The sequence below is a fragment of the Protopterus annectens genome, chromosome 7.part0, assembly GCF_019279795.1.
Source record: "Protopterus annectens isolate FY-2018-M chromosome 7.part0, PAN1.0, whole genome shotgun sequence".
NCBI classification, from domain to species: Eukaryota; Metazoa; Chordata; order Ceratodontiformes; family Protopteridae; genus Protopterus; species Protopterus annectens.
Window position 1 is genome coordinate 704,288,717 of NC_056739.1, and position 12,852 is coordinate 704,301,568.

Here is a 12,852-nt window from a genome sequence, read left to right on the forward strand (position 1 = left end):
AGTCCCAGGCTGCAAGCCACTGTATTCCCCTGGGGTGACAGGGTAGGTGTGCAAGGTGTTAATGTCAATAGTTTCTATCCTTATTGATCCATTGGTGTGGATGCTGGCAGGGTGCTGCTTACAGCTAGGGACACACCTGCATGGGGCACCTCTTCAGCATGCTGCATTCTGTGACTATTCCCATACAGAGGTGGGGGTCATATTGTACTCATTCCCAACAGCAGGGATAAGACCTGTGATGTACCTGTGGCTGATGGTGGAGTGAGCTGAGTGCATGTGTGCTATGGAAGCTACTTGCAGCTGACTCACAGATATGTGTGGGGAATTCCACTTATGCTGGCTTGTGCAGGGACATCAGCGGTTTCTCAGTACTTCATACCTGTGCCTTTTGTGGTCTGCCAGTGTTTGGCCAGACTACATCAGTATCCCATACTACACAGCCAGCAAATGTGCTGCTAACCTGTATGTACAATTCCAAAGGTGTGTCCATTTGACAGTAACATTTTACACACTGTCTAGCTGTGATACTTCCACCTGTGTACTGTTTGTATGTCTGGGCCCGCAGTCATGCCATGTCCATCTTTCAAATGGTGACAGATATTACATCTGAACAATTAGTATGGATTACTGCTAGATTGTGCCTTGCTGGGATGCATTGTATTTGGCACTGCAGTTGTGAGAACTTGGCCATGTCATCAACAGTACTGGCCATTGGCCACTGGAACTCAACCCTCCATGCCTACATGCTGACCACCTTCACACAATATACAACACATGACAACCTAACACAGAGCCCTGCATGTTGTACACGTGCAACAATCTATCATGCTACTTTGGCCAGTTCAGGTAATCTGTGCTCCACTGTTATTATACCCACACGTACATGTTACTACATTTCTACATAGGCTTGTGGGGGTGCACACCTGACAAATGTAAACGTTTGCTATGGCTGTACTGGTATTTCAGGTACTCTGCTGACTTCCATTTTATTCTGTATTCTGACTTATCATGCAGACTAGAGGCATATCAGTGTACTACAGTTCTTAGGTTTTTTGACTTACTGTTCAGTTTCAGACTTCTTACCATTCAGAACCAACATCCCACTGCTTGACCTGTTGTAGTCTGTCTGTGTAGGTCTGGAGGGGAGCTGTTCTCCATAGCCATCAACCAGAGACCTTGGCACAGCCTTTCTTTGTGTTTTTCTACACCTGTCCTGTTGGCTGAGACTGTTGTTGGGTATGTGAGCCTCACTGACATGCATGTGTGTGTCCTATGGACACACATTTGGCCCACCACATGTCCTGCAGTGGGTTCTGTTACCTTGTCTAGTACTGCCTACTATGTTGACACCAGTATTTGTTAAGGATTTCATGCTGCCAATATAGGTGTCTGCTATCTGCTACCATCCCATTCAGCCACCAGATTCCCTTACATGCTCACATCCATACCATAGATACAGGTAGCAGAACATATTACTACATTCAGCAATTGCTAGTGAGAGTGACTTACCTTGTGTCTGTGCCAGTACTGAGGATGATGCTGGAGGGCTGACAATGTCGGATGCACATAGTACACTCCCTATATATGATTAAGCACAGGTAGTGTCATGTTTGGCATCCCTTTTACTGTATGTGCGAGTCAGAGAGAGGTGTCATTCCCTGGATTCCTACTGTGTCAATGTATGTGCTATGCATTGCCTCTTTGCCAAGGGCTGTGCATACTGGGCACTCCTCCTTCTGCCTACAGGTGCAGGCACAGGTTGTTCCTCCACCGAGTCACTCTGTACTTGTGCTGTCCTTGGCAATGGTGGGGAGCTGTGTGGCCCTGCTCCATGCTGTTCCTGCTGCAGCTGCTTCCGCAGGATCATATTGTATAGCATGGCACATATAATGACAATTTGGGTACATGTAGCTGGTGAGTACTGCAAGGCTCCACTGAAAATGTCCAAGCACTGGAATCATGCATCCCAAACACATGTTCTATTATGATTCTGGTCTGTGTGTGCCTCATTATGGAGTTCTTGTTCAGGTGTGTGTGCATTTCTGATGGGTGTCATCAGCCACAGCTCCAGTGCATAACCAGTATCCCCCACTAGGTAGCCATATGGGATGTCCTCATTGACAAATCTCTGGTACAGCTGCATCAATTGCCAGATGTAGGAGTCGTTGAAGCTTCCAGGGCTGCCAGCACACACATTCATTATAATGCCCTGGGCATCACACCTGACCTGCCAGTTGATGGAGGGGAAGCCCTTGCAGTTTATATACACTCTACCCTGCTCGCTGGGTGGTGCTTTGATGTGTATGCGCATGCAGTCTATAGCACCCACTACCTCAGGGTATTCTGCTATTTGGTGGAAGAGATGCAGATTGCTGGTCAGCGCCTCACAGGTGTTGCAGAAATATATGTGCTCACCGCCATGTGCTGACATGGCATCCAGGAACTGGTGGAGTACCCTGGATACTGATGCCTGTGAGATCCCCATGACATCCCCAGTTGGCTTTTGGAAGGTACCTGTGGCTAGTATTCTTAAGCCTACACATACCTTGGTATCCACTGGGATAGGTTCCCTCTGCTGGTTCTGTGTGTGTGTGGCGGGGCCGGCACAGCTCAACAATTTGCTGTAGGATGTCCCTGTCCACCCTATAGTGCTCCACTATCTCCAGCTCATGTAGCCCCTGGTAGGTTACCCTGGGTCTGTACACTCTTTTCCTTCTCCTCACTGTGGGTTGGCCATTAGCATTGTCATCGTCACCACCCACAGCCTCTTCCACATGTTGATTTATGAGAGCCAAAGCAGCCCCTATCATTTTCTTGCTTTTGTTAGGTAAAATTTCCCCATTTGTGTACACCAGTGGTATAGAGTTTGTGAGAAAAAAAACAGAGTAAAAGGTGTTTGCATAGTGTATAGTAGTGTGCTGGGCTGAGCTGCTGCCTGTGTAATTGGCTGATTCTGAGACATTTCACCTGCCCAGCTATGCTAGTTCTCCTTGATTACCTTCCTACTGCTGTTTTTCCTTTCCATTGCCTTACTGTTTAAGCCCAGAGGTACGCTAGACAAACCCAGTGCTCAGATGTGAATGGGGCTGCTATTTCCTGGTGTATTTTTTTTTTTTTTTGGTTTAAAACCTGGTGTGCAGCACGCACACCTGTTCAGGCAATGTAAACACTGCTAGGCAGTATCAGGCACACCCCATTCCTTAGCCCTGCTAAGCTAAGGGCAAACCCAAGCCACAGAGCTCCAATAAGCTTACAGTATGCCTGATGCACCCCTCTATGATGTCAGCTAACTCTTAGGCTTGCACCATGGTTTTCCTGCACCTACACGGTTGGGTGCTGGCTAGCAATGAGGGGAAATCTGTGATTTAGTATCATTCCCTTCATTTGCATAGAACTGACTGCTAATGGCTAGTTACAAGTCTAGCACTAAGTCTTTCCCCTTAGCAATCACTTTTCAGTGGCCTTGTTGTCTTCTGCATGCCATTGACTATGATGGCAAAATTGTGATTTTTGCCTAAAAAGCTTTTTTCAACGTTTTATTTTTATTTTTGGGCTAATCCTGGGCACGCCACTGGCCTATGCTTAAATGACCGAAATCGGCCAAAAAAAAAAAATAAAGGTTATTTTTTGTTATTTTGAAACTATTTTCCATGCCAATGGCAATATATTTGGCCATTGGCATGCCTTGCACATTATATACACCCTTTATTTGGAGCTATCATGGCTCCATTTTGTAGTTTGCAGAAATGTACTCTGTTACTAGCCGAATAAATTTCTGCAGGTTGCACTACTCCTTCACGGATGGCTGCCAGCTTCCTGGATCTCTAATTCACCTCATTTGCATGGTTTTCTCCTGCAAATGGGTTAATTAGCATACAGGAGCTGTATCCATGCAGAAATAGTACAGGAGTGCTCGTGCACATGACAGGAACTTGTTCCTGGATCTCTTGGTGGCTATACTCCCTCCGGTAGCTCTTGCACTATTCCTGCATGCCATGCAGAGCTTGCTGAATCCCAGGGTGTGTGTGTACCTTGTCATCCTCCCAATGTATGTCCTCCACTGGTGCCAGAGGTGAGGATTGAGGATCCTTGATTACTGGTCCAGTGGTGGGTCATCACAATTCCAAAATGCAGAACTGAATGTAAGCTGCATACAGATATACATAAAGGTTTCAAGGTTTTCTAAAATAATACCTTACTATCTAACAATGCATTGGTCATTTTGTATTTCCACATTCATCTTTTATTCCTCATTTACACCCTCACTAAATGTGCATGTTCCTGACTTTATTAACAGAAATCTGAACAGTATTTTAGAAACAAACTAATAAGCGTATTACACATACATATACTCAGTAAATTTGTGAATATAACTTTTATAAAATATGCCTTGGCACTTGGAACCAAAAATAATGGATACATTTGTTACACATTAGATTATTATAATGTCTGAGTCTAAATTAAGTGTCACAGGATACTGCATCTGAAGCAGTCCTTAATCCCACCAGTTTTCTTTTTTTATCTATGAACATCACGTCCAGTCCTCAAACTCAATGACCACTAAAAAATTGCCATAGCAATCAACTTTATTGTAACAATAATAATAATAATAATAATAATAATAATAATAATAATAATAATAATATTAATAATAGTAAACATCAATATTTAACCATAATACTGACAATAAATAACAATGATCATCCATAAAACCAATAAACATGAAATGGTAACTGGTGCATAGCAAAGCTTACCAGCTACATTGCAACTTTACATCTTAGTAGACGTGTAGCACTGCTCACCTACTCTGAACCACCAATAAGCAGTATACCTCAAATGCTCACTAATGTTCCATAGAGCGGGTTTATCATCTTTTGCTCACTCACACACATATCAAATGCCACTCCCCTAAAGGGAATGGGGATATTGGCAAGCACAGCTTCATAGCAATCTGTCCTCATTACCTTTCCTGCCCAAAACAACTAGATCTCTAAGCTTATTGCAATGTCTTTGAGTAGCATTAACATGTAGACATTAAAAAGATCCAGCCCTGCTTTGATAAGATTAACCCAATCTGGTCCTTATCCCTAAAATCCCACTACTCCTGGATAGCATTCCAATAGATGCTGCTACTGTAGCCATCCTATACTTTATAAAAAGCCTAGCAGTCTCAGTTGCTAAGACCTTCACTGTCCCCTTCCAAATTAATCTAGGAATAATAGCTGGCCAAAACAACTTTAAAGCCTGAAAACTGCTACATTAGCAACACCAAATCCCTCAAGATCCATACCACCAGTGTCCTTTTGGATATGATCTACAAGTCACTCCCACCCAAATGAACTACAACAACTTAAGGACTACCTCCAAACAAACACTGTTACCCTCAATGTAGTGCAAGTAACCTCATTGTTACATCATTTAAACCTGCAAAACAACCACCAGGCCTCACTGCAGCATGCCTCTCAGCCCAATAAATGAATGCGTGTCCTACGATCATCAACCACCATTTACCTTTAGCACAAAAATAAAATTAATCCTGTGCCAACAACTGATAGCAAGATAAAATGCAACTGTCTAATTTGTGTTCTAAAAGCATTAAATATCCACCTGTCCTTTCTTTTAATCATATCAGTGGACTTGTCTTAGCTCTCCAAGTTCTAAATAAATGTGAAGAACATCTTCTATCCACAATCTGCGGATTGTTTAAGCCCTTTCTGTAATAACAGACAAAACTGACCTCTCTTAACCTTCACTCATGATCCATGCTGAAAAATTAATGTCCATTTAAACCCCACCAAAAAAGCTTCAAGCAAACATTTCCCCCAGTGAATCAAACATAACTGTCTTTCTACATCACACATTAGCCTGGCCTAATGACCTTGCCCAGCTTGGTCTGTTTGTGAACATCCTGATGAAATGGTACTTCCTCTTCCATTGTTTACACATCAAAGTACTAATGTTACAACACTGTAATCCAAAGTTATAAAATCACCAACGAAGGAAACTAACATTTATTTTATTTTTATTTTATTTCAGTTTGTTATTGTGATAGGACACTGATCACTATAGGTCATTTGCAGGCACAACCCAGGTGAAGAAATTCACAAAAAAAATCCCTTTGTTAGTTTAACCGTGTGCACAAGCAGCAAATGACACCCTTTCCAGAACACTCTCTTCCATAGTTTAATCATGTATGCACAAATTTACAAGCACAGAGTTAATCACACAAGGCAGATAATCCCATAGACAACTGATCATGACTGACAAGATTAAATTTATTTAGCTCTTTCATCCATTTGTCATAGAACATCTTCAGAATAAATAAAACAACTGTACATCCACTAATAAATAGTACCAAAAAATCACAATACAGTCAAACTAATAAAGTCATTAAACATATGAAAACACTTAAAAATACATCACAATTTCCTTGTCATTAAGAAGCATTTACAGTACTGTTCAGTCTGGGAAATTTATCTACCTTATTTTATAATCTCCACTTCTTACGTTTTTCAAAACATAAAACAAAAAAAAATGAATTTTTTATGTTATTGAAATATTGCCAATATGGCTGCTGATGGATCCAAATACTAAAGAATTGTTGACAGAGTTTGAAAAAAAAAAGATAAAGAAACACAAATCATTGGTTTATGACAATTTATATTTTGAGGAGTGCATCTGTTTAAAAATTGTACCAAAAGGAATGATGTTGTTTAAATAATCCAATGATGTAGGTTTGGGTGTATGGTTGTTTTGTTTATTCTGAATGAAAGGGCTACATAAATTTAATTATTTTCAATCACGGTGGTATTTCTTTCATTCATGTCACCTAACAATTCACTCAACCTTTATACCCCAAAACACAAGACTACTACTAAGGCAGCCCAGATCACGAACTCTGTCATTGAACTAAAACCACATACAAACATCTCAAAACCAGCTTCAGCATCCATTGACCAATAGGTAAATGCATATCCACTGCTAGTCATCTTAAATGTTCCTAGCCTTTAATTATTTGACCAATAATCTAGTGATTCATTCAGTCCAACCTGCCCAAAAACCCAGCCATTGCCCCAAAAGCTGCTAAGAACGTCCTCAGCCACCTGGCCACCTCTCTAAGGTTCTACCTGCATATTAAACACTTCAAAAGCAAACACAATGACCAACACCTCTCTATCTCCAGTCATTGATTTACAAATAAAGAAATCCCCATCCACACATCACTTTTATTGCTCTTTTTGTTGATCAAGCCCTCAGTTGTTGCACCAACCAACCAGCTACAGTCTTCCAATTGTCCAAGCCTACTGTAGGATGCTGCCTGCTTATATTCCACTTGTGGTGCTATCACTTGATACCTGTGGAAATGGAAATGAGATAAGCTATCAGCCATTAAAGTCAAGGTTATACACAAACAATGCAATGCAATGTTAACTTGCTTAATAACAACTGAACTGGAACAGAGCTAGATAATTTAGTAACTAAGGCATACATCACAGAGACATGGTCTGAATGAACCACCGGTCTTCTATTACCCAATTCCTGACTCCAGACTACAACTGCAGCTCAGATTAGTTTCTGTTCCAAATACAAGATGTCCTTCTGCAAATCCCCCCATCCTGTCCTTAGGCCAAACAGCTGAAAACCATTTACCTGGAAAATACACCCAATTCCTAAACCAACAGCTGCATCAGTGTATGGCTGAAGATCAAATGAAAATATCTAGTTATATTGCCATATTTTTACCCACTTAGAATTCCTTAAAACAGACTTGCCAAACCTTTAAATCTGCCTTAATCAATTTATTAACTCTCACCCAGTGGTGTTTTTTAACATTGCCTCTCAGTAGATTTGCTTCATTTCTGTAAAAGACTCTACCAGGGCCCAGTGTGCTGCAAGCAAAATCTAATGAACCCAAAAGTTCTACTGAATCTCCTACCTGAACCTTCTAAACCCCTAGCCATGCTTGAGTCTTATTCATCAATCTATCCAGCTTGTCCTGTGGTAGCTGAAAAAAAAACTTTCTCTACATCCACTTCAAGCTCCAGGAAAACTAAAACCTATACCATCCTTTCCTGCTTATCCTTTGCTAAAGGAACACCCAGCTCTTCACAAACCTTCACAAAACTACACAAAGCCAAGCATATACCTTTTTTCCTCTCAACTACTAATAAAAAGTGATCCAAATAATAAACTGCCTTACACCCCAGAAAATCCTGCTCCAAAATCCATTGCAGCACTGAGCTAATGTTTGTAGAAGTAGTACAAGCCACTGCACAGCCCATTAGCATTGCCATGTCAAAATAAATCTTCCCATGCAGGGTCAAGCTTAACTTGGGCCAGTACTGATCTGTGACTGATAAGCAAGAGAAAGATGATTCAATGTCAAGCTCAACCATCCATGGGTCAAAAGGGCCCTTAAAAACCCAATGGCGTTGTCCAAGGATGCATACTGAACCTTGGTTAAACCCCTATCGATATGATCATTCACCAACTTCCCTGCAGGAAAGGATAAGTGATGGATTAACAGAAATTCCCTTAGTTTCATTTTAGGTAAACAATCTAAAGGTGATAGCCTAATAAAACCAAAAGGGGTCTAATCAAATGCACCCATGATCCTACCCTTGGGAATCTCTTTTGACAATAAACTCTGTGCCTGTCCATCCCTACCATTTACTGACTTCAGGTTCCAATATACCTGATTATTCCTCCTCATCACTAACTACATAGAAAATACCCCCAAAAACTTGACTAACTCCTTTGCTAGATGAGTCCTTAATACCACTACACTAATAGAAGAGTGGGTAAGCCACTCTACCAAATCCCTCATGAAAGGACCAAGGACCACTAACTGCCCAAGTACTCTCGTGATGCCTCCCATTCAACCTACCCACTATATTGAACCCACCCACTACTACTCCCCTCCCACTCAACCCCTCCCCACTGCTGTTCCTTTCACCCCCTTCTGAAACAATTGTTGCATGAGAAGCAGACCAATTCCCTTGCTTTTGCCAACATCTCACACAGCCATGCCCTTCCCCACAGTAAGAACATGCATACCTCTCAAATGTACAGATTTTTACTAAACGTACAGATTTTTCTCTCACATTTTTGGTCTGTTCCTCGTAAAATTTGTGGTTTTCTTGCAAATCATTGAAGATTGAAGTCGCTAAATAAAACTAAACAATGACAAACATTTGAGTTTCAGACTTTACATCCTTCAGAACATACATAATTATGCAAAACGTATTATTTTAGCAACTTTCTAAGTTTATAGGAGTAATATTTTTATTCTGTCACTTTTTGGGGCCTTTGTCCCCCCATTGTTTCTGTCTTTGTCTAGATTTCTTGCACTGAGAGATTGAGAGGTATGAGAACATGCATGAGTGAACCTAAACACTGGCTGCACACAATTCCAGACATTAAAAGTCCAAGAAACTTTCAAACCATCTGCTTCTACTTTTTGCATTTCTTTAGGTACCACCACTGGCTTATCTGTCATGGTACCCAACCATGTATCCGCATGCATACAATCCCACCTGACAGACTTGTAGACTGCTTTTAGTTTTCTGAGCTTCTAATCATATCACATGCATACACATCATAAAACGCTTATCAGATGCTTATTCAGCAAATATTTGGGTCAAGAAGACTTACTATACCACCCAGCCTTAAATATCCCTTGCTAAACCCCACCCCTAAACCTACCTCACATTTTGCTCAGGCATTCAATCTCACTTAACCCTTCTCATCATCCCACTCTCTACCCTTCCATCTTACTCCTGACATCTAGCCTAACTTAAAGGACAATGGGATATTAAAGCAGATTGCTCAACTTGCTGTCTCTTTTAGTCCCTGTTCATTGATACAGTCTCAAAAAATCACCCATGCAGCTTTAAAAACTAATCCACTCAACTGCTTTCCCTGTTAGGCTTCCTACCTTCCCATACTGTTTTACTTTCACTTTGAAAACCAAGTTGAAAAACCTCTAGCTAGTTCTGAAATGATGATGTCACATCTGCCAGAGCTCTTGCTCTAGCTACCGGGATGTTTCCTCCCCCAAAGTGATGGAATCCCCACCTGATTTGCATGCTGTATAGAAGAACCAGTGGACCTCCCGTATTGTGATGTCAGAGTTGCCTTGCCCAGCCCACTCTTAACCTAGCAAAAATGTTAAACTATAATCTCACTTTTCTGAAGAGCCCTACCGATATGTGACAAAGTATAGGCAGAAGCACAGTAACAGCTGTAAAAACTAAGAGCATAAATTTGCATTGACCATGCATAGACATTAATTGCATGTTTTTACATAAGAAGTAGATGTCTGTCATAATTAATCGACAACACTACATCAGATTACAAGAAGTATGCAATACCGCAATTTTCTTAAATTACCACTTAAAAAAAGCATGTGGGTGCTGTCATACAAGTCTGTGAAATATGTTATGTTTATACTGCATCATTTGTTAGCTATTTAACCAAACATGAAGGGAAAATAAGTGGGAGTTTGATGCTTTGCAAAACAGTGATTATTCCCAGTGTTATGGAGCTTGGTTCTAAATTTGACAGGAGGAGAGCAACAAAAATAATCTCCCACTGTAAGGAAAGAAAGACTGACAAGAAAACAGTACATTAGTCTGATCAACTGCTGTGAGCTGTCAATCACATGCAGATAATGGGTCAAATTACCTTTAGCTCTTTGACAGCTAGGAAGGTAGGTGTGAAGGTGGAGGGGAGAAATCTTGAAGAACTAGATTTCAGCCTTCACAAAAGAAATCAAATTAGTATTTCTAAGAAGTAAGCAATAAAATGCACTTTTCAGTTCTGTTCTGTAGCATTTGCACTGCTTGTGTTTGAAGTAGTCATTGAAAAAGGATAACATTTTAACCAACAGTAGATGACTATAACACAGCAGTGAATGCCTTTAAAATCAGTGGACTGACAGGAGCTTTAGGAAAAACATGGCAGATCTGATGCAATTTTTTGGAGACAAACAATGCATTCTGTGATACTTAGAGGCAGACTAAACAGTCAGAATTATTTCAAGATGCCAGACCCCATGTGGTCAGAGACATAAATTGCATATAAATATATCTAAAAAGCTCTAAATAGTCCCAGAGTGGTGTTAAAATGTAGGAAACACCAAACCATGATGACATAAATATGTTTTTAGAGTCTGTGGGTGTGGTTGTCCTTTAAAGGGACAACCCCAGCAGGTATTTCTGGACAAAAAAAGTCTTCAGGAGACAAACCAGTCTTTAATCTGCACAATTTACTTATGGGATACACACACACACACACACACACACACGCACACACGCACACACACACACATGCACACACGCACACACATATACACACACAAAGTGAGCAGGCTATTCTCTCATTGTACTAGTGTTTGGTTTCATAACTAATTTATTTCACTGTTTTCTCATCATTATCTATTTAGTTTAGCAGTAGATTGGTTCTCATTAACGTTGATTTCATTGCTAAGACCTGTGAACTGTGCTCTGGAAAAAGGTAAAGTCTATATATCACTGTAAATAGATGTAATCTGTGTCACCTGGGTCATAGAAAAAAAGTGTCACTGTACCACTCCATCTACTACAAAAGACTGCAATAAATAAATACATTTGTTATAATCAGTGCAGCAATACAGAGGATTTCTTTCACTATGGCCTAGATGATCTGGGTTTGATTAATGCTTCAGGCATTTGAAACCCTGGCAAAGAATGATGGTTATGCCAATCTGAGGTGGTGTACCTTTCAACCACTAAGCATGAAGAATCTGGACAAGTCAAAATTAATGAGGGACAATGCCCCAAAATTAGGGACAATTTTAAATATTGCTCTTATAAACTGAAGGATATAAAGTCTGACACTCTACTGACTATCATTATTTAGTGAATTCAGTCCTCAGTGATTTGTCAAAAAAATCCAGAAAACCACAAATTTCATGAGGAACAGACCAAAAACATGAGGGGAAAATCTCAACATCCTGTGAAAATCTGGAGAGTTGAGATGTGTGGGTGTGCACCAGGGAATACTTTGCGACAGACCCCTGGCAGAGTCTATGAAAGTGCAAGGGGAAGGACTTGATCTAAATGATATAATGACCAAGTCAGCACAGATATGAGATTAAATACCAGCACACCCATTCTTCAACATGCAACAGGATCATGTGGGGTAAGGAAAAGATAAGGCAGAGCAGGAAAATCTTGTCTAGCAGGGGTCTATGTTTGACTACTGAAATAGAAATAACTTTAATGACTAAATGTCAAACTGGAAACAGTGAAACGGACATTTAGCAAACATCAATAATATTGAAAATAAAGTCATTGAACAAGCATAGTTGGCCAAAATCATGAACACAACCAACCAAGTTGGGGGGCTGCGCCCCGCTCATCCCCTAACTATATATACCAACTATGAGATCATACTACAGTGGGGAATAGGGCATATTTAAATGATTTTCCTTCACATACCTTATGCATTGCATTACTTCCTGGTTCTTGGCCAACTATGGCCATTCAATATATTTATTTTCAATGTTGTTGATGTTCGCTAAATGTCTGTTTCACTGTTTCCACTTTGACATTTATCAATTTGAGTTATTTTTATTTCAGTAGCTGAACATAGAACTGTCTAGCAGCATGATTGTGTACCAGGAACCTCAATCACACCATCAGCCCAGAGAATAGGTCAGAGTCAGTTGGAAAGAGAAAGGATTGACCTACAGATCCAATGAACAAGGAGAAGCTCTAGAGGTGTTTATGGTCAGCAGAGAAAAGCCCAAAAATTGCATGTATATTTGTCAGCCATAAAGTGTGCCCATTTGTATTTGCACTGTTTCAT